At 45.5% G+C, this 22,241-nt stretch overlaps 1 protein-coding gene across 2 annotated transcripts in view; it reads left to right on the top strand.

Moving 5' to 3' along the window:
- Positions 1–405: 405 nt before the first annotated feature.
- The window catches only part of SHROOM1 (shroom family member 1), an 81,300-nt gene continuing 59,464 nt past the window's right edge, over positions 406–22,241 (top strand). The window contains exons 1-2 of one of the 2 annotated variants that reach the window (XM_083181947.1): positions 406–638; positions 11,661–11,853. The gene's annotated coding sequence lies outside the window, so the exon portion shown is untranslated. The remainder of the gene's footprint in view (positions 639–11,660; positions 11,854–22,241) is intronic. The other variant, XM_083181946.1, reaches the window with a different exon arrangement.

Raw genomic sequence — 22,241 nt, 5'->3', positions numbered from 1 at the left:
CCAAGGTCTACCTGATGCTTGTGTCAACCTAATGATCCTGTCGACATTGTTCACGTGTTGACCTTTTGACTGTCGACCTAGTGACTCTATACCCTTCAAGTGACCTTAATAAGATAAAAATAACAGCAGCAAATGAAAACTCTGAAATGATCTGGATGTTACATTTTCATTAACTCACTTGTAGCCAGATCAGTTTTATTTCCTTTATACACAATGTTCTCTGACAGCAAAGACATTGACCATTTGTTTGCCAGTCTCCCAGGACCCAGACCTAACAGAAGTGCTTCCCCTTCATTATTTGGCACAGGTTATATTGTTTCCACTGTGACATCAGAGTTTCAGGTTTATGCTCTGAGACCCTCCCCTGCCCTGTGATTGGGTGAGAAACCTAACCCCTGCCAGTTACCTTTATGGTCAGAAAGTAGTGTGTGCAGGATAGGAGGAACTGAGGGCTGGGACTGCAAGTGTTTCCTTTGGACTTAAACCAGATGAAACAATTCCTTTTTGCCAGGCAGTGTATATTTTTGTAAATGCAGCCTCTTCTCCCCACAGTGAAGGCCTGACTTGGTTTCCATGGGATTCTGATGTGATCCAGAGGGATGTTTGCTGAGCCACAATAGATGAGATCAGAAAACCAGGTAAGGGGAAGCTGTTGCTAAGATGTTTTTATCAACAACAGCCAAATATTCTGTGTGCGTGTGTATATGTATGTATGTATGTATGTATGTATGTATGTATGTATGTATGTGTATATATATATATATATATTATACAAATGGTTGATGTTTTGCACTGAAGACAATCTGTTATTGCTTGTGAGTGTACTTAGTAGGTAACAGCCACCTGATGTATGTTGTGTTAGCATGTTGTAATGGACCTGTGCTTCCACGTACTAGATTCCTGCTGTTACTCCTCTGTGTGCTTCGGATTGGTCAGGGTTAATTATGTTATGTTAAAGACTTTCTGTTACGCATTTAATAACTAGATGAAATTGAAATGGATCTTTGTAATAGATTGTGACTCGTCTCCCCATGCTGTTCGGTGATGGGGTTACACTGAGGGCTCAGTAATGCAAGATAAATGTTGTAGTGTAACATATGGAAAGCCAACAACGGTCTTTGACTGCCTTCCACGGTATCCGACGGCTTATTTTGTATAGTGCCAATACGGACTACTGTGAATACTTGTGAATGACAGATATGGAGGCACATACACAGTAATGTGCCTACTGCAAACAGAGACACCCGAAACATAACCTTTTAGCACATGGAGGTGGAAGGGAAACTGATACCCCCTAGTCCTCAACTGTAACAATGGTAGGCTAAACTATTTGGTACCCTGCGCCCTGCTTCATGTGTGGGCACTGGGCACTGGCCTTTCTCACACAGGGGCAGATTTATTAAGCCTGGTGAAGTGATAACGCACCAGCCAATCAGCTCCTAACTGTCTTTTTTCAAACCCAGGCTGTAACTTGACAGATGGGAGCTGATTGGCGGGTAGTAGATTATTGTGTGCAAAATAAATTAAAGGTTCATACACACTGGGTGATTTTGCCCATCATGTATGGACAGCAATGATGAAGAAAATTGCTGGGCTGAAAATCGCTCACTGAGCAATTTTCGCCCCTCTAAATAATTTTTTTTCCCAGGGGTGGATGACGTTTCATAGCAGGACGCTATGAAAATCAGTCTACCCCGTCGTTCATCGCTGCTGCTGATGATGTGGGAGTGCGCATCAGGGTTCACCGCTCATTGGGCGACTATTGAACTGAAACATAGAATTTGACAGCAGATCAGAACCATTTGGCCCATCTAGTCTGCCCCTTATTTACCCTTCAGGTAATCTCAACCCTTTTAATCCTTATTTCTTTGTAAGGATATTCATATGCCTATCCCAAGCATGTTTAAATTGTTCTACTGTCTTAGCCTTTACCACCTCTGATGGGAGGCTATTCCACTTATCCACTACCCTTTCTGTGAAGTAATTCTTTCTAACATTTCCCCTGAACCTACCTCCCTCCAGTTTCAGTGCATGTCCTCGTGTTTTATTACTTGTTTTCCTTTGAAGAAGATTTCCCACCTGTACTATGTTAAAACCCTTGATATATTTGACATATGACAAAACTGAGCTTCTTTCAGCTCAAAATTGCCCAGTGTGTGTGAGCCTTAAGCCTTGACATTTATAAAATGGAGAGTAATAAACAACCAACCAATCAGCTCCTGTTTGACATTTTTCAAACACAGTCTGTGACATAGCAGGTAGGATCTGGTTGTTTATCACTCTCCATTTTATCACTTTGGAAGCTTAGTGTATCTGGCCCAAAGAGAGATAAAGTACCAGCCAATGAGCTCCTAACTCAATTCTCAAACAAATTCTGTAACCTGACATTTAGGAGCTGATTGGCTGGTGCTGTATCTCTCTTTGGACCAGTTGCACTAAGCTTCAAAAGTGATAAACAACTAATCAGCTCCTGCCTGACATTTTTCAAACCCAGCCTGTGACATGGAAGTTGGGAGCTGGACGATATCTTGGACGATGTTGCAATCTGTGATGGATTTCAAGTCCATTGTTTAATGTGTACCCTCAAATCCACCCATGTCATTTTGATAACATGTGGTTGCACCACTCCTGTTAATATTCTTCATGTCCAATAAAGTCATTCCATGGACGATGCAGTATTGTTACAAGAAGCATGTATCTATATATTGCGCCATTGTACGAGGCCCAGTGCAGTATGTATGTTACATCACATTGCTGCATTGTTGGGTTGCGCCGTTGTTTAGGTGTGTACCCAGCTTTAGCTGCATATGGCTCCCCGCACCTTTTTACAGACAAATAATGAGGCTGCCAGTGTGACTAAATAAATGCCACAGCGCCTATGGGAGTAGATGGAGCTTTAAGGCTTGTAAGTTGTAATACTTCAATTACTAGAATGGTTTGTAAAGAGTATTTGAACTGCTTGACACATTGCAAGGTGCTGGGTTTACACCTGCGTATGTGCATTTGCAGGCCTTTTTTTAGCCCTTGTCTGTAAACAAAAATATGGCAGAGGGCTGAAATGATTTACAGTCCTAGGCCTCCATTGTTTGCTGGTGGGAATTCCTTGTAACTTCCGTGTCAAAATTTGCATTAAAAAAGTTATCCAGAACATGGAAGTTAACAATGTGAAGTGCAAAAAAAAACAATGCTTAAAATATTACTTTACCAGAATTAAAGAAAAGTCAGTATCAACTTTCTCTTCTTATTAAAACAAAAATGTTCTGAACTTTTCAATAAAATGTTTTTAAAAAAAAAAGACCAAGTGTAAGCTCCCCACCACAACATGAGACCATTTCTACAGTCCCTTGTCTACTTGACTGCACTCTGACTCATTCATTGCATCAGTCCCCTATAGTCTGACAGTCTTGCCTAAGCAGAGTGATGGCCAGTGACATGAATAAAGACAATGGGAAGGAAAATATGTATACCCTCTAATCCTTTCATATTTCCAGTTGATATATACATGTATTATGTTCTTGTGATGAAACATCATGCTCCATATATTTTTATATGCAGCTAGAATACCAAAAACTGATATATGATTAAATCTATATCTGTGTTCTCTCTGTATTGTATTTTAATCACCAGTATAATTTCTGTAGTGTATAACGGTCACTAGCATGCTCTCTGTATATCGGATACTAGAGTGGTCCCTGTATTGTGTGGTGGCCTCTGCATTGTGCTCAGTATTGCATGGAAGTCTGTGCATTGTTATCTGCATTGTATACTGTTACTTAATGTGTTTACTGTAGCTCCAAATGTAATCTTTGATTATTTGAAGGTGGGATACAAATAGGGATGTGCAGATCTGGATTTAGCCGAATCTCAAAACTGGATCTTATTGGCTAGCCGGCTGTCACATGGGTACTTGTGTAGTTTCACCAGTTACGTAGTCAGCATAGTGTCCCTGTCAGAATTGGCATAGTGTTCCCGCGGCCAGCGTAGTCAGCATCCCTGTCAGTATCAGCGCTACGTTCCCACGCATTCGCTGCCAGCCAGAGCTTACATTGTTAGCGTAGTCAGTCAGCGTTACGCAGTTAGCGTAGTCAGTCAGCTCTTATTACATTGTGTGGGAACCATTGACCATTTTAATCTGCCTGACATGACAGGTGTGAATGTGTTCCTGAAACACCCCCACTATCCACGGCAGCCTTAAGCGTGGCGAGTGGACGCAGTACTCATCCTCTTGACCTTTTCATACCCCCACTATTCTTGTCGGCATGGAGTTGATTTTATAAAGTGTGGTGAACGCACGCGGATTACTTCATGTGTATTTCGTGTGCCCGCGCGGGGCTCGCTGCGCTCACCACACTTTATAAAATCAACTCCACGCCGACGTGGATAGTTGGGGTAGGAAAAGGTCGGGAGGATGCATAGCACGTTCCCTCGCGGGGCTCGCTGCACTCTCCACGCTTCGGTCTGCCGCGGATAGTGGGGGTTTCAAATGGGTGGCATTTGCCAGGATGTAACATGGAGCACTGGCAAATGCCTCCTTTATTGTGCATGAGACGCACTTGCGTCCGCACCCCCTCATTGTGCAGGAGACGTACGCACTACCGAACCCCCAACCTTGTCGGCAGGATTGCTGTACCCTGCCGCAATAGTTACTCAGATGCTCCTGCGTCGCAGACAGATGGAGCGCCTCTCTGCAGGCGCCGGCGCTGTGTGAGAGGCGCTCACTAGGCTTGCCAGGGAAGCCCGGTACAGAGATGCAGTTCCCGACAATAGTATGGTGAGTAGCTGCCTCACGGGGACACTCCGCTGACTATGCAGGGTTGCCGTGGAGTCACTACGCTGACTATGCTAGGCAGCCGTTGGGCTACACTGATAATGTAGCTTTGGCTGTCGCCGTGAAACTACACAAATAAGGCAGCCGTTGGGTTACGCTAAAAACGTAGCTTCAAACGTAGCGTAAGCTGCCGCAGTGAAACTACACAAGTACGTTTTTGAGCCAAAACATGTGACAGCTGCTAGCCAATACAATCCCATTTTTAGATCTGGCTATATCTGCACATCCTTAGTTACAAGTATATTAACCTAAGGCATCCAGAACTAATCAGGTCCTCCATAAAACTACTCAGTGGAATAATCTGGCTATATTATAAGTATGGTATGTAGTCATTATTTCCATATTCGGTATTGCAGCCATACTGCCAACATTGTCTATACAGTAATCTGATATAAAACAGGGGTAGGGCTAGTTTAAGGTTAGGTTTAGGTTGCAATTAGGCTCAGAGTTGGGTTTAGCTAAAAATACCATTGTCGACTTTTTAGCAATGTCAAAAAAAACGGTGTCGGTATTATGCTGTTGACATCCTGAATGTCGACCTAATCTACAACACCCCTTAAGGAGTGGGGATGTAGTAAGAATTAGAATTATGTGCATATATGATGAATACCTACCAGCAGCACAACCCTTCTTGCATACCCCCCCCCCGCTATACTAGGACAGTTGGGAGATTTGTTGCTTTTAGACAAATCTATTAAGCAGGTAAAAATGTTCCTTGTGTCGTTTGCGCCTGCCTTTTTCACTTTTCAATTTTTTTTTCCAGTGATGTTCTTTAGGTGTATTTAGTAAGAAAATCCTCTGTCACGATGAGGCTATTTTATGCTGACCATACACTTGAAGGATTTTGCATGCAATCATTCGATTTAGACAACATCTGGCCGATAAATCGAATGATTGTATTCATTTTTAAGAGACCATTCGACGCACGCCGTTGAATGTCACGTCGATAGATAGTATGTGCTGCACATAATATCAATCCAATTGCAGGAGCATGTGGTTTTTAACCACACGCGATCGATCAAATACAATCCAAGGGTGGGGGGGGGGGGGGGGGGGGATGTGTGGTTGGTAGTGTGGGGTTTGGGAAGAGAGGGCCGGAGGGACCGCTGGTGGCGTGAAAGAGAGCGGGCAGAGGAGTAGCATAGCACTAGAAGTAGTGCTAGCGGGCAGCGGGGGTCAGCAGTGATGGCAGAATTGTTTAAAACACTGGGCAGCCCTCTGATTGGCTGAGCTCTCTCATATCTGGAACCTTCTTATATTGGCTCTGTCCCATCCCCACTTACCATGTGAATCCGTCAAATTGCAGCAAAGGGGCGGCCCCTTGTAATATCATGCAGAATTTTTTTTGCCGGGGATGGGGGGTGGGGAGGGTGGTGTTCTTTATACTGTAGCTGCAATATAAATCCTTATGTATTGCTACAATTTATCACGTTGGAATACCTACGCAAGAATTGTATTTGAAGTGCTGACGATGAAGGGTTAAAGTGATATGTGCATCATCCTTAACATGTACATGCTTAGTGGTTTCACCCAGAAAGTGATTTCAACTACAGAATGTCTAAAATTCTTTGGATGCGGGTGTCACAAAAACTGAGTCTTCTCACCCCCAACATGTCAAAATGAGCAGCCACCAAGACTGTAAACTTTGTAAAGGAACACTTGTTGGAACTGCATGAATCTCCATTCCTTATCTGCCTGTGTCCGTTGGTGGTGAGCACATGTGCTGCTGTGTCTGTTGCTGGTGGTGAGGCTCTAGAACACATGAGAATAAGCTCCTGATGTTTTACTTTTGTCCACTTCTGATTCTGAGCCAATATCTTGTCCTAGGCTTTTCAGAGATCTAAAAATAGACCTCCTAGGATGCAAAATCAGTTAGTAGAGATGTTTTGAGAAATTGGACTACATTCTTGAAATAGTCTTCAACATACATAACTATGTCAGAAGGCACCAGGTGTGGTTTTCTTTTCTCATTCAAAATAAATGTTCTGTAAAATGTGGTAAGACTCTATAGTGAATAGGGAACCTTACTTCTTTGCCTAATTCTACTTACCTTCCTTATCCAGATGGACCCTGGTTATTGGGGTGTGGTATATGGTTAGGACAGTCGGGATCCCAACAGTCATTAGCCCGACGTCGGGATCCTGACTGGCCGGACTCAGATAGCATGGCGAGTGCAACAAAGCCCCTTGCAGGCTCGGTGGCACGCACAGTATTCTCCCTCTATTGGGGTCGTGGATCCCCACAAGGGAGAATAGCCGGTGGCCGTTGGGAACCCGTCTGTCGGTGTTTTAACAGTCAGGATCCTGACGTTGGGTAAATGACTGTCGGGACCCCGTCTGGCACCCGGTTGTACTCCATATCCCATCGATACCCAGGTGGGTAATAGGTACTCCTCTGTAACAATCCCTTACTTTCCTGCCTGTTTTCACAGCCTTCTTTTTTTTTTCTCCCAGTACTGTTAATTGGGTAATGACACCCAACTAGGGAACTAGCCATAATAAAACAATATTTTATTTAAACCAGAAACTACCATAAAGTGCTAAATCATTTAGGGGGTATATTTATCAACCAGTGATAACCCCTATCTCTGGCTTTTTCTTTCACTGAAACTGATCTTAGAACTGCTTCGCCAGAAAGAAGCCCTGTACACACTAGACCACAGGTTCTCAAAGTCGGTCCTCAGGACCCCACACAGTGCCTTTGTGAAATAATTAGCTCCACCTGTGGATCTATAAAAATGTGTCAGTCAGTCGGGTGACTGCTGAGGGAAAGCTGCTGAGGGGGACAGATAACACCCTTTGCAGCATTCAGCATCAGAGATTTTTGAGAGGAGTGGCCCATGCTTCCAGCATTTGGCTACATCCGCTCAGGACACGGGCCGAGTGGATATGTAAAGTGCCCTTCCACTGGAAGAATTGTTATTTGTGTAGTGCTTTATGCTACCTGAGTAAAAGTAATTGCAAATATGTGCAATAAATGGTTTCTTGGTACATACAGTATTGCTGCACAACGTTCAGTCTGCGCAAATGAATACATTTTTTTTTTTTTTTTTAATTTTCAGAAATAAACTCACTTTTTACCTCCAGGCAAATAGAAGTGAAAGTGATGCTACCATGAATTACTTTCTTCCTCACCTAACAGGCCGTGCTGGATCTTCCACAGTGCCAAGCGGTATGAACATAAACGTTCACCCCTGCATTCCAGACATTGGCCCTTATTCTGGTTGGTGCGGCCGGAGCCGCACACGGTGCTCCGGCCGCACAAACCAATCCCCGCCCACGAGACGGATCGCCACGGCCGTCCGTACACGGACGGCTGGCGATCCGCATAAAAATGGTGGGGCGTACGCCTCCACCATGGTGGGAGCTGCCCCCTGCATTCGATGGTCGTCGACCATCGAAGGCAGGGCCGCACGCCACAGCAGCTCCCGCAAGCTGAGACCACACGGACAATCGTCCGTGTGATAGCTTGTATGGGGGCTGAGAGCTGACATCCGGCGACGTCAGCTTTCCGCCCCCATCAGTGGCGTCATACCCTGATTAGCATGCATACGCCCCGCGTTTGCATGGGAACGCCCATGAAACGCGGGGCGTATACATAGGGAAATGAGGGTATGAAGCCCCTCACGCCCCTATACGCCCCCTTTGCGGCGGACGAAATACGTCTGCGGCGAATGGGGCTGCACATGCGCAGATTGACCTCTGCGCATGTGCAGACTAAAAACATCGGCGGTACGGCCGCACGCGGGCCGTACCGTCCGATTCAGAATAAGGGCAATTGTATTCAGTGGTTCACATGAGTTGCAGTATGTTGGAAATGATCATGTCTGCAATAAGGGTATCACTATGAAACAAAATAGGAAGAGGTGACAAAGGGCATAATTTATAAAGTCTCGGAGAAAGATAAAGTATCAAGTGTCCGCAACTGACTGTTGTGTACTTTACCTCTCTCCAAAGCTTGGCGCATCTCTGCAATAGGGGCCCATTTATTTATTTCCATTTCTTATAGCGCAGCATATTCCGTTGCGCTTTACATTTATCATAGATTGCATATTCAATATGATCTGGGTGCGGTCTTGCTGCCCAGGATCGGAATGAAGTATGCAATCACATTGTGCTGATGTATTTATTAGCACCTTCAGGGACAGGGGCTGCGATGTGCTGTGAGGGTGACGCATGGGTCCTACACATGCACGGTCTACACAGGCGCTACTTAGGCAGAGGGTTCCTGGGAAGCTCAGCCAGGACTAGGACCCTGATCTGTAGTCCATAGGCTACAATGTGGTACCACAATATGAATATTAGTAAATCAGGCAGCATTGCATTCCCCATAGAAACCTATTGTGGGGTTACTTATTATGTGCAGCTGTCCTTTCTGGGATATAGCTGCAAATATTGCTTACTAAATGGGCCTCATAGTCTTAACTAGTTGTCTATTAATTTGTCCATTTTGATATTCTCTTTCCTTTACAAAACTTTGATACCGTTGAAATAAGACCCAGAAAGCGTCTGGATAGTTGTTATGTAGTACACACCCTCAGTCTCTCTTTATATTTCTACTGCTTGTTCTCCTGCTAATGAAACCTCTGTTTTATAGCAAGTCCTCAGATTTCATACCCACCCTGGTTTGGCATTCCTGTTCAGGAGCTCCAGCATTCTGGCTTAGAATTCCAGTCTCACAAGAGTTCAGCATTAATATCCTACAAGCATGTCTCACATCGCATAAAGATTTATATGGCAAAAGCTTCTCATAAAACCTTCACTGATGAATTTCTGTTATTTTTCCATCTTATAATGGTGTAAGTAATTACAATTACATTGGGTTTTTAAACTGTAGAGCAACTCTAGGGGATTCAATTGTTTTAGGAGCTGCAATAAGTAATGGACGCCTGACAAAGCAATTCAGTTGTTCCGGACACCCATTACTTATGATGCTTTTCCCACCCAGATGCATGCCCACATTTCACATGTCCCTGAATAGAGCAACAATTGAATTGCTACATTGACCACCATCTAGTGGCATCTACGTGCTAAAACAATTGATTAAGCCAATATTTGTCAGCAATCTGTTTCAAGTTTTAGGGATCTGCTTGGAGAAGATCCCCACTTCTGGCATTAGAATTGCAGGAGACAATCAATCTAAAATTTTAGGACTATTATGGCAAAATAAACCTAAAATTATAATAAAAAAAAATTCATAAACACTTGATTCTAACTGAAAAATTCTAAGTCAATATATTATACCAGTATCTCCATCACTTTACTTCTATGATCATTATTAACATTTCTGGTGTTGTATGGTGGGGAGAGGTTATTACTTTCTTTATTTTATGTATTAATTCTATAAGGTTTCTTTATGTTGCAAAGTTCCCATGTAAAGGCTATGGGAGAAGCATGCTATCAAAATAAAGCCCCATACATACTAGAGGACATTGTGAGCGATATCATTAAAAATATTGTCTAGTGTGTACACTCTATATTGTAAAGATGCGCAATCCCACGTATCTGTAATGATGATTGATGTCTTATGTACATGCAGGTAAATTTGGCTATATAGCCAAATGATCTGCCTCTAATGCTGGTCCTGGGCAATGACACTAAACGATATTGGGGGCCAATATCATTCAGTAAGTACATGCAATATCGTGACCCTTGGCCAACATAATTATATCGTCCATCTCCCCCGCCGTTTAGTGTGTATGGGGCTTAAATCTCTTACCATTTAAATGTGCCATCAGATTGCTATGTGGAGCGGCAAAGTTCCCATGTAAAGTTTATGGGCAAGATGCACTAAGCTTCAAAAGTGATAAAATGGAGAGTGATAAACAGCCAGCCAATCAGCTCCTGCCTGATATTTTTCAAACCTAGTCTGTGACATGGCAGGTAGGAGCTGATTGCCTGGCTCTTTATCACACTCCATTTTATCACTTTTGAAGCTTAGTTCATCTAGCCCAATGTGAGAGACATGCACAGGTAATGTAAACATTTGCTCGTACCTCTACAGCCAAATTATACATTTTATAGGTGTACCTTGTGAAGGGGATCAGTGCCTGTATCCACATAAAGTGCTTAGTTCAGTGTCAGACTTGAACGTGGTATTAAATTTAGTCCGTTTTTGGGGGCTACGCAAAAAAAACACTTCCCTATTCAATTGCGAAACATGACAATAAATTGTCAGTTTTGACAAAAAAAAACATGGATTGGTAAATAATTTGCTGATCCAATTTTTTTTTCGAGAGTTAAAAAATCATTCCTTTCATTGAATAGGACAAATGGGCAAAATGTAGCATTTTTTTTTGTTGAAAAATCCGACACATAATTGAATACCTGCAGCAACCCCAAAACCCTCCCCAAAAATATAAGAGCTTTACTTGAAGGCGTGAGCGATTAATGGGTTGCAGCTATATGTTCCAGACAAGAGAGAATGAAGAGTATATGCAATGCCAAAAACATTTGCAAGCAAACCAAGAGGTGCAGTCTGTCCGGGCCTCAACCTCTAGACAGCCAATCGCAATGGGGGTATTGAGGCAAAAGTAGATTTCCACTAGTACCACTAGTACTCCTTAATTTCCATAAGCTCACACTTTTTTTCACAACATTTGTCACCTACAAATCTCTGTCTATATTAATATTATTGATTTTCTTTATTTTTAAGCATTGAAATGGTAACTGTAATACAGGAGAATAATGACATAATTTTAAGTTATGTAGTCATGTAGCCTTCATCTAGTGCTCCTAGCTATTGAATCAGAAAATGGTTTGGTCTCTGTAGAGAAGGAGAGGTTACTGGGGAGTCTACCAGAGGATGAGCATATGGATTTTTTTTTCTAAAGGAAATGAGCCAGTGCTGATTGAAATGACCAGATATTAGCAGTGCAGAGCGAAATAGAGATTGTGCTGGAATTTGTTGAAAGAATCTGGTGAACCGGTTTCTGCAACGAAGGGAATGATGATGACTGTGAACATGGCAGACAGATGAGAAGTACGTACTCTTGCTTGACTCTGCATGAATACAGATTCATTGGGGTAAGTTTAATAAAATGGCAACAATTCAGATTCTATTATCCTCTAGAAGATAGAATTGAGGATTTATAATGGACACATATCTGTGCTCTTGAGGAAGGTGGTGGGCTCCTTAGAAACGGTTGTTGGGCCACTGATTCACTTTCCTACGTGGCTGTGCTGGGCTATTGCCTGCACAATGCTGCCTAATGAAGGTACATACGCACTAGGCAATAGATGAAACGATATGCACAATAATGATATCTTAAAGAAAAATGTCTTGTATTATCTACTGTGTACGCACTATATCATTAACGATTGACAATGTACCCGCAGGTCGTTACCGACGTCCCCCATCTTCTGTATATGGAGGATATTGCTAGCGAGACCTATGCTGTGGAATGCAGCATGGCTCCCGCCATCTGTTCTATGTACAGGTTTATACCTTCTACCATACTTGCCTACCCTCCCGGAATGGCCGGGAGGGTCCCGCAAATCGGGTCCCCCGGGAAGGGGGGCAAGTCTCCCGCATTTCCCTACAGCCCCGGCTCCCCCTCTCCCCGCAGTCTAAAAACTATGACTTTCGCGGGTCCGCGGGGAGGGGGCGGGGCTAAATGACGCAATTCGCTGCATTTCGCGTCATTTTTAGCCCCTCCCCCGCCCACGGACCCGCAAATTGAGGCTTCAGCCTGTCAAGGGGGCGGGGCTTGATGACATCACTTGTGCCCCGCCCCCAAAACGAAGCCTCTACCCGCCCCCTTTCACTCCTCTCCGAGCTTCTCCCGGAAAGGAGAATGCCAAAGTCGGCAAGTATGCCTTCTACACCCAAATTTGGAATCTGCTCTATGGACCTTATTCAGGTCCATTCGCAGGTCCATGTTTTGTTCGCATGAGGCCAATGGGTACTCTTTACCTAGCACGGCGCCCGCGATTACAATCGCGGGCGTCGGGGGTAAAAAATCGCGGGCATCGCGGGTAAATCAAAAACGGGTGCGACGCGATGCCCGCGATGCCCGCGATTTTCCCATAGGGATCAATGTTAAAAGTCAGATTGGTCGCGATTTTAGCGTTAATTGGGTCAATGCCCGCGATTTTTACATAGGAATCAATGTTAAATGGGCCACAGAGCCCTAATAGTCCCCCTGAAGTGTGAAATGGCCCCCACAATTTTTAACGCCACCCCACGATCAACGTGAACCCGAAGCGTGGCGAGCGCAGCGAGCCCGCGAGGGGCGGCGGTACGCGTCCTCCGACCTTTTCATACCCCCACTATCCACGTCGGCGTGGAGTTGAGAATAGAATAGTGTGGCGAGCGCAGCGAGCCACCGAGCCCGAAGCGTGGCGAGCGCACGCGGATACCTTCACAGTTATACGCGTCCCCTCACGGGCTTCACAGGTGTCCGTGGCGACGCGGACACCTGTGAAGCCCGCGAGGGGACGCGTTTACCTGTGAAGGTATCCGCGTCCCCTCGCGGGGCTCGCTGCGCTCGCCACGCTTCGGGCTCGGTGGCTCGCTGCGCTCGCCACACTATTCTATTCTCGACTCCACGCCGACGTGGATAGTGGGGGTATGAAAAGGTCGGAGGACGCGTACCGCCGCCCCTCGCGGGCTCGCTGCGCTCGCCACGCTTCGGGTTCACGTTGATCGTGGGGTGGCGTTAAAAATTGTGGGGGCCATTTCACACTTCAGGGGGACTATTAGGGCTCTGTGGCCCATTTAACATTGATTCCTATGTAAAAATCGCGGGCATTGAGCCAATTAACGCTAAAATCGCGACCAATCTGATTTTTAACATTGGTCCCTATGGGAAATCGCGGCCATCGCGGGCATCGCATCGCACCCGTTTTTTAGTGCATGCGATGGTCGCGATGGGCGCCGTGCTAGGTAAAGAGTACCGGCCAATGTTTGTTGTTTGCGCATGCGCACTCCTGTGCATGCACTGGTTGTGTGCGGCCACGGAGGACACACTGTTTGCTGGGTGCAATCACCCAACCTTGCGGGCGGTGGGCGGCTATTAGCATATGGGAATGCCCAGCGTTTCATTGGCGTTCCCATGAGAACATTGGGTGTTCTCATGCTAATGTGGCGATAACATAGGTCCGGGGGGCGGGCAGCTGACATCACCAATGTTGGCTGCCCGCCTACTTCCCTCAGAATGTGCACGTAGATCTAAGGTTGCTCTGAGCAACCTTAAATCTGTGTGCACGTTCCACATCATTCGATGGTCGCTGACCATCGATTGATGTGGGTGTTCCCCCACAGCCTGCAAATGGGGGTTTATGTAAAACATCCATTCGCAGCCAGTGCGTGCAAACACATGCTGCGAATGGGTGGCCGCTAAGCCACCATTCTCAAGGCGAGGTTTGGTGGACTCGCAAGGCTGCGAATCAACCAGAATGCCCCCCCTATATGAAGGAGTTTGTGTGTGTGTGTTTGTATCTCCCAGAGCAGCACATAAATCTCAGCCTTCATACAGGAACAGAAGAAATTATCATCCATTCCAACATTATGGGCCAGATATACTAAGCTTGAAAAGTGATAAACAACTAGACAAACGGCTCCTAACTTCCATCTCACAGGTAAGGTTTGAAAAATGACAGGAGCTGATTGGCTGTTTGTTATTACTCTCCATTTTATCACTTTTGAAGGCTTCGTACATATGTGCAGAACATGTGTGTGCAATATAATAAACTGTTAATAATAACAACAACAACAATTCTTCACCTACTGTTAGGAAATGGATGAATCAGAATCACAAGGATGAATCAGAATCATATATTTAGGCAGAGGTATATAAAACAAAACCCGTAGTTGATGAATAGCGCTCTTTTATTACAGCTTTCATGATCTTGTCCTATTTGTGTATAAATGTGCACATTTTTATGAAGAGGGAGGAGATGATGACTATGAATGAAGCCACGTATTAAGAGCAATATGATAGGGAGTTGGTTTATATAGCAATAAGCAGATATTTCAGATTTATTGCAGGATGTTCCAAATGCTTAGGGTGCAGCTATGTTTCATGTCCTATCAAACATACTGCATATAGAACTATAAACTGACTACTGTAGACTATGAGGTTAATCATGTATATGAGTCATGACCTTGGATGCACTTTAAAGAAGCCAAGATTCGCACAAAGGTCCTCGCTTTCCCACAAAGTGGGTTACATTTTCGCCCCCGAATGGTGCGAATTCAGGCACATCTCTCCCTTCGTGTGGAATAGGTCTGACCACTATGCTTTATACTGCTTCAATAACATTTGCCTACATTGGAAATATACAGCGGCCCAGAAAAGAGGGGGGTACTAATCAACCAGGCCCTGGGACAAGCCCGAGCCAGCTGCTGAGAAGGACAATTGCTCCCCCTTTGCAGAGCACAGCACCACTTCCCATCACTGCACATAGGGGGTTATTCAGAACTTATCTCTGGGCTGCTAAATTATAGTGCCCTGCAATCAGGTAAATCACTGCCCATCAAGATCAGCTCTGAATAACTCTCGTAGTATTTGTCCTTAAGGTGCATGGCTGAACCGCTTAAATTTGGCCACACACCTTTCAGTACTTAGGATTCAGCTGTTTCAATGGCCCTGAAAAGAAATAAAATATGGGGCAAAATATGTACTCTAGCATTTGTATTACACTGTTCTGGACATTCCAGCATGTTTAGTGTCTCCTAGACTTGAGAGAGCATATGACTATCTCCCTTATGTACAGTAGGGTGTCCCTTATTTGGGGTACATTTTTAAATTTGAAGGTACGACGTGAGACGCCCTCTACATTTTTTCCTTTTGCTATTCTGAGAGCCTATGAAAAATATGAAGTTAATTGGACAACTGTAACCCGTGCCCCTAGATGCTTAAAAAACAAGAAAATTGCCTTAATTCTCAAGAATTTTATTAGTTTTGAAAAATAACAATTGTCTGAAGTTTGATGATATGGGGTATTAGCCATCCCAAAATGTATCTTATAATATAAAGTTGAAATTCATAGTCAGACTAGAACTATAAAATATTACAATTAAATGCTAATATGTTTGAGCCACGATATGGCAAAAAATCACTTAAACAAGTCTACGCGTCTTTGATATTGGTCTTTTTCACTCGTGTGTATTGGACAAAAAAATGAAGGTCTTGGAAGTCTATATCTTTGTTTACCTGACTGAGGTACTCCTGAGTCAGGGCAACACTCTGCCACGTTATTCACAACAAAGAAGTCTTGGGAAGAAAACTCAAGCTTGTTTGAAGGCCGCAGTCTCATCCCACTTGCTTTGATCGCTGCCCAGAAAGTCCAGTATCAAATCGTACCTTTTGAAAATTTCTTCTGAACTTGAGTCCACAAAATCACTAATGTTTCCAGACAAAACCTAAAGCACATCTTTTGGACCTATCTTTATATGCAATTCCTAGTGATTTTCGCAGAATGGCGAAGGGTCAGTCTTCATCTCTTCACCACATATTGCTGCCACCATTCTTCTTTTCATGTATAGAGGGACAGAATAGTCCAGCAAAGCCAGTGCTGCCCATTCATGCATTAGGTACCAGAAATAATTGCAAACGTTCTTGCTATACTTTCGGGTAAACTACAGCATAAGCATCCAACGTTCGAAAGAACAACAAAAGGGGCAGCGATAGCAGACGGTGCAGTGAACCAGGCTTTTTTATTATTATTGTGAATGGGTGCTGAGTCTGAAAAAGTGATTCTTTTTGGAGCTTGGTCCCAAACGTTACCGACCTCTGTCTCTGATGGTGTTAGTCGCTTTATGCCTATGGAGGCATTGTCAGAGGTGAAGGCTAATATGATTTCGCTCCTGCGGTCTTTGTCCAGCACTGAGGAGATGCACATGGCACAGTGTCAGTCACTGTACGGGATACTGTCGTATTGTCGACAGCACTTAGGTCGACAGGTGGCAAGGTCGACAGGGTTGTAGGTCGACATGGGTGCAGGTCGACAGGTGTCTAGGTCAACATGGGTTTAGGTCGACAAATGCGTTAGGTCAACAGGTCACTAGGTTGACATGGGTTTTTTTACAGGTTTTTTTTGAGCCGATAGGCGGTATTTCATGCACTACCATCCACTAGGGCTTGGTGTGAGAATAAAATAGTGTGCCGAGCACGAAGCATAGCGAGTGAAGCGAGGGGCTGCGGTTAACTTCCAACTGTGTCCATGTCGACTGTGTCGACATTCGGGTAAAAAACAGCTGAAAACCCCATGTCGAACTTCATCAATGTCGACCTTGCCACATGTTGACCCAACGGTGTCGACCTAATGACTGTCGACCAAAAAGTGTGGTCGGTAAAACGATCCACACCCCACTGTACAGGAGTCTTGCTGAAACATGGCAGACTCTGCCAATGTGTCAAGAAGTATTTCACAGGGACAGTGCTTTATAGAAAGTCTTGTCCCTGTAGAAATTGTTAGTAAATAGTGTGTGTGTGTGTGTGTGTGATCAATTAAATAAAGGATTATTCTCGTTGCAATATTCACTGTACCTCAGTAGAAAAATGATGTGATAACCATTATACCATAATTTCCTTTATTTGTGTGTGTGTGTGTGTGTGTGTGTGTAGATACACTTTAATTAATACCTTATTCCCTGAAATAATTGTAAACTTTTGGTTTCTATCTGAAAAAAATAATGAAACCTAAAGCGAGTAAGTTTACAATTAATTAATTTTATTTATTTTTGATTACTTGCTGTAATTTTTTTTTACTGATAATTCAAATTTTAATATACTACTTCATCATTGGGCATTGTGTGTGTGTGTGTGTGTTTGTTGTTTGTATTCTACAGTATGGCCAGTATTCATTTTTTTTCTGTGAAGGGACATGCTATTTGTATTCATGTGCTTGAAGCACATTAATATATATTAAATTTTTATTTTATTCATTTTTATTTTTTTATTTACATTTATCAGCAGGGGGCCGGGAGCCGCTCATTAAATATTCATATATTCACTTCACACTGGTCCCTGCTTATTACGAGCAGGACCAGTGAAGCGGCTCCATACCCCTGTCCCCTGCCAGCTCTCCCAGGGGGGCAGCTTCTGCTGCCTGTGTCCCCTGGAGCCCTCCTTCTCCCCCACAAATTCTGGGGCAGGCAGGGAGGCTCACATCTTCCTGCCTGACGCTGTCCCCTGGCTCGCCGCAGGGGTTAAAATTCGCCGTCAGGGGCAGTGAGCCCCTGTGGCGTTGAATAGGGTGACAGGGAGTGTTGGCAGCAAATGCCCTCCGGAACCCTGCGAATGTGCAGCGAATCCTAAACAGGGTTCGCTGCACATGGTGAAAAAACACATTGAATACTGCCCTACATGTATATTATACACACAATGTCCAGTGGCAAAGTAATATGTTCAGAGGCCCTGCCACCGACCCCAATTCCCACCTTTGGCACACAAAAAAAACCTTGCACTCCCTTAAAAAGCATTTGAAGCAATTTTAAGAAAAGACCCCTAAAACGCAAAACCCTGTGCCGCTTGGGGCATGGGTTAGAGCTGTCCAATTAACTTCATATTTTGCATGGGCCCTCAGTATAGCAAAAGGGGGGAAAAAATTTCAGACCTTCTATTTTAAAGGAAACCCTAATGTACAGTCTATGTAGGATTGGTGGGTGGGACGTATATTAGCACTGGGTGGTCTGTCCTGATGCATGCAAATGGAGAAAATCTCTATCTCCGGCAAAATAGTGTGGTTTTCCTAGAACAAGGGGTTTACACTTATGATCGCAACACTATAACCCACATTATCAAGATATGTCAATCTCTATGATGATTTAATAAAGACTGTATCCTCCTTCTGTTACTACAATCTCACGATTATTATGTAAATAAAAATAAAGCCTTGCATGAACTATGAACACTATATATATATATATATATATATATATATATATATCTCCTATATATTTGGCTACATCTGTCACTCAAAGTGGGTGTCTGTGTCTATAACGCTCTGTTCCTGGACTTTCCTCTTAATGTGTGATTGCCTTCATCTGTGCTGAACACCTTTCTGAGAAATTATCCTGTTTAAAACAGGTGATGGCAATCATACATTAAGGGGAAGTCTAGAAACAGAGCATTGTGTCCCTCCTGGAGAGGGTCATGTTGGGAGGTATGTGACAGAGAACCAGCCCAGTGAGCCCACAGACAGTGCCAGACACCCACTGCCTTCCCATGTTGCCCAGCACTGCTACTCCACAGCCACCAGGTGAGCGCCCCCCTCCCGCGATTTGCGGCAAAACCTCCCCCCCGTGCGACCCCCCCTCCCGCGATTCGCGGCAAAAACACCCGCTCCCCCGCGACCCCCCCTCCCGCGATTCGCTGCAAAAAGAACCCCCCCACGACCCCTCCCGCAATTCGCGGCATAACCACCACCCCGCGAACCCCCCCCCCCGCGAATCGCGGCAAACCCTCCCCCGTGACCCCCCCCCATTCGCGGAAAAAACACCCCCCCCCCCGCGACCTCCCTCCCGCGATTCGCGGCAAAAAGAACCCCCCCGCGACCCCCCCTTGCACGATTGGCGGCACCCCCCCTGCGACCCCCCTCCCGCGATTCGCGCCACCCCCCCCCCCCCCCCCCGCAATTCGCAGCAGCCCCAGGATTAAATGGCACATGCAAAACACTGACATGGCTATGGTCGACAATGAAAAAGGTTGACATGAGTTTTTGAAGATTTATTTTTAATTTTTTTAATTTTTTCATATTCATTGTCATGTGTCGACATGGACACCAATGAAGTGGCACACTTATGTCAACATTTACATGTGTTGACCTTTCTGTGTTGATTTTTTCTTGTGGCGATTCGCGTCACACCCCCCCCGCAACCCCCCCTCCCGCGATTCGCGGCACCCCCCTGCGACCCCCCCCCCCCCCCCGCAATTCGCGGCAACCCCCCACCGGAACCCCCATGAACCCCGCTCTCCCGCGATTCGCGGCACCCACCCCCCGCAACCCCCCCCTCCCGCAAATCGCGGCACCCCCCGCAATTCGCAGCAGCCCCAGGATTAAATGGCACATGCAAAACACTGGCACGGCTATGGTCGACAATGAAAAAGGTTGACATGAGTTTTTGAAGATTTATTTCATTTTTTGAATGTTTTCATATTCATTGTCATGTGTCAACATGGACACCAATGAAGTGGCACACTTATGTCAACATTTACATGTGTTGACCTTTCTGTGTTGATTTTTTCTTGTGGCGATTCGCATCACACCCCCCCGTAACCCCCCCCCCCCCGCGATTCGCGGCACCCCCCGTGACCCCCCACCTCCCGCAATTCGCGGCAACCCCCCACCGGAACCCCTGTGAACCCCGCCCTCCCGCGATTCGCGGCACCCAACCCCGCGACCCCCCCCCTCCCGCAATTCGCGGCACCCCCCGTGATTCGCGGCAGCTCCAGAATTAAATTGCACATGGAAAACACTGACATGGCTATGGTCGACAATGAAAAAGGTTGACATGAGTTTTTGAAGTTTTTTTTTTCATTTTTTGAATATTTTCATATTCATTCTCATGTGTCGACATGGACACCAATGAAGTGCCACACTTATGTCAACATTTACATGTGTTGACCTTTCTGTGTTGATTTTTTCTTGTGGCGATTTGCGTCACACCCCCCCCCCCCCCCCCCCACAACCCCCACTCCCGCGATTCACGGCACACACACACACACCTCCCCCGCGATTCTCGGCACCCCACCCCGTGACCCCCCCTCCCGTGATTCACGGCACACCCCCGCGACCCCCCTCCCATGATTCGCCGCAACCCCCGCCTGTAACCCCCCCTCCTGCGATTCGCGGCACCCACCCCCGCGACCCCCCCTCCCGCAATTCGCGGCACCCCCCTACGATTCGCGGCAGCTCCAGAATTAAATTGCACATGGAAAACACTGACATGGCTATGGTCGACAATGAAAAAGGTTGACATGAGTTTTTGAAGTTTTTTTTTTTCATTTTTTGAATGTTTTCATATTCATTCTCATGTGTCGACATGGACACCAATGAAGTGTCACACTTATGTCAACATTTACATGTGTTGACCTTTCTGTGTTGATTTTTTCTTGTGGCGATTCGCGTCACACCCCCCCACCCCCCCCCCCCCCCCGCAACCCCCACTCCCGCGATTCACGGCACACACACCCCCCCGCGATTCTCGGCACCCCACCCCGTGACCCCCCCTCCCGTGATTCACGGCACACCCCCCGCGACCCCCCCTACCATGATTCGCCGCAACCCCCGCCCCCGTAACCCCCCTCCCGCGATTTGCGGCAACCCACCCCGCGACCCCCCTCCCGCGATTCTCTGCAATCCCTCCCCTCCCGCGATTAGCAGCATCCACCCCCCCAACAACCCCCCCTCCTGTAATTCGCGGCACCCCCCGCGACCCCCCCTCCTGCAATTCGCGGCACCCTCCGCGACCCCCCCTCCCGCGATTCGCGGACACCTAAGTTGCAATACAGGGCATCTTTCATACAATTCTAACCATATTTCTCATATACAAACGTTCACAAATTAAGGGGGCGCAGCCCCTTACGACGGTGTGAAGAGCGCCCGTAGGGCGCGATGAATCACCTAGTATATATATATTCTCCTGAAGACGGTGAATAAATACCGAAGTGTTGATAACTTATACAGTGTTATATTTTTTGTAAGAGACGTGAGTGCCACTACTGGAGGACAGATCTATAAAACCATGTTTCTATTTCTGAATGATAGAGTAGGACTTTGGGGTGCCATGACAGGAGCTGCTTCTGAAATGTATTGATACAGTATGAACTCACCATTATTTATTATGGTGAGTTAATAGCCTCTGTTATTATATACAATATATAAATATTGTGGCAAGCAGGCCATGGTGTAACCTGGGTGTATGTATGACTCCATTTTCATCACGAGGTATGATGATTTAAGTCTTGGAAATAGGAGGAGACTACTGTATGCTGTGTGCATGCCAAAATTCTCTGGTAGTAACATCACTGAGACTTGTGGGAGGGGTCAAAGTTCATACCAGCTGTCATTAAATTCTGTAGTAAATATATAATTGTTCAGGTATGTCGGTGTGTGTGTATATGTGTAGGTGTGTATGCAGAGGCGTAAGTTCATTCCAGATGCCTGGAGGCAATTTTATACCCCCCTCTCCTTTAAAAAAAAAAAGGTGTGACAATGGTCGGTGGATAAGTGTCAGACTTAGAATATTCGGTGGACTGCAGCATGAATAAGCATTCATCTATGGGTCCCATCTAACAGTCCATCAGCAGCGGCAGGTACACCATTAACTGCTGCAGTGTAGACTTAGCTGTACCAGGCAGGAGTTGTCTTGTCCCTTATTGCAGGTGTTAGCAGGACTCCTGATACAAAGCTGATTAATTCTGTAGCAACAGTGGGTGCGCCGCAAAGCTCCAATGGAAGAGCAG

This window comes from Crinia signifera, chromosome 4, assembly GCF_055691185.1.
Source record: "Crinia signifera chromosome 4, ASM5569118v1, whole genome shotgun sequence".
Lineage (NCBI taxonomy): Eukaryota > Metazoa > Chordata > Amphibia > Anura > Myobatrachidae > Crinia > Crinia signifera.
Note: the sequence above shows the minus strand (reverse complement) of the source record. Positions and strands in the feature narration are given on the sequence as shown.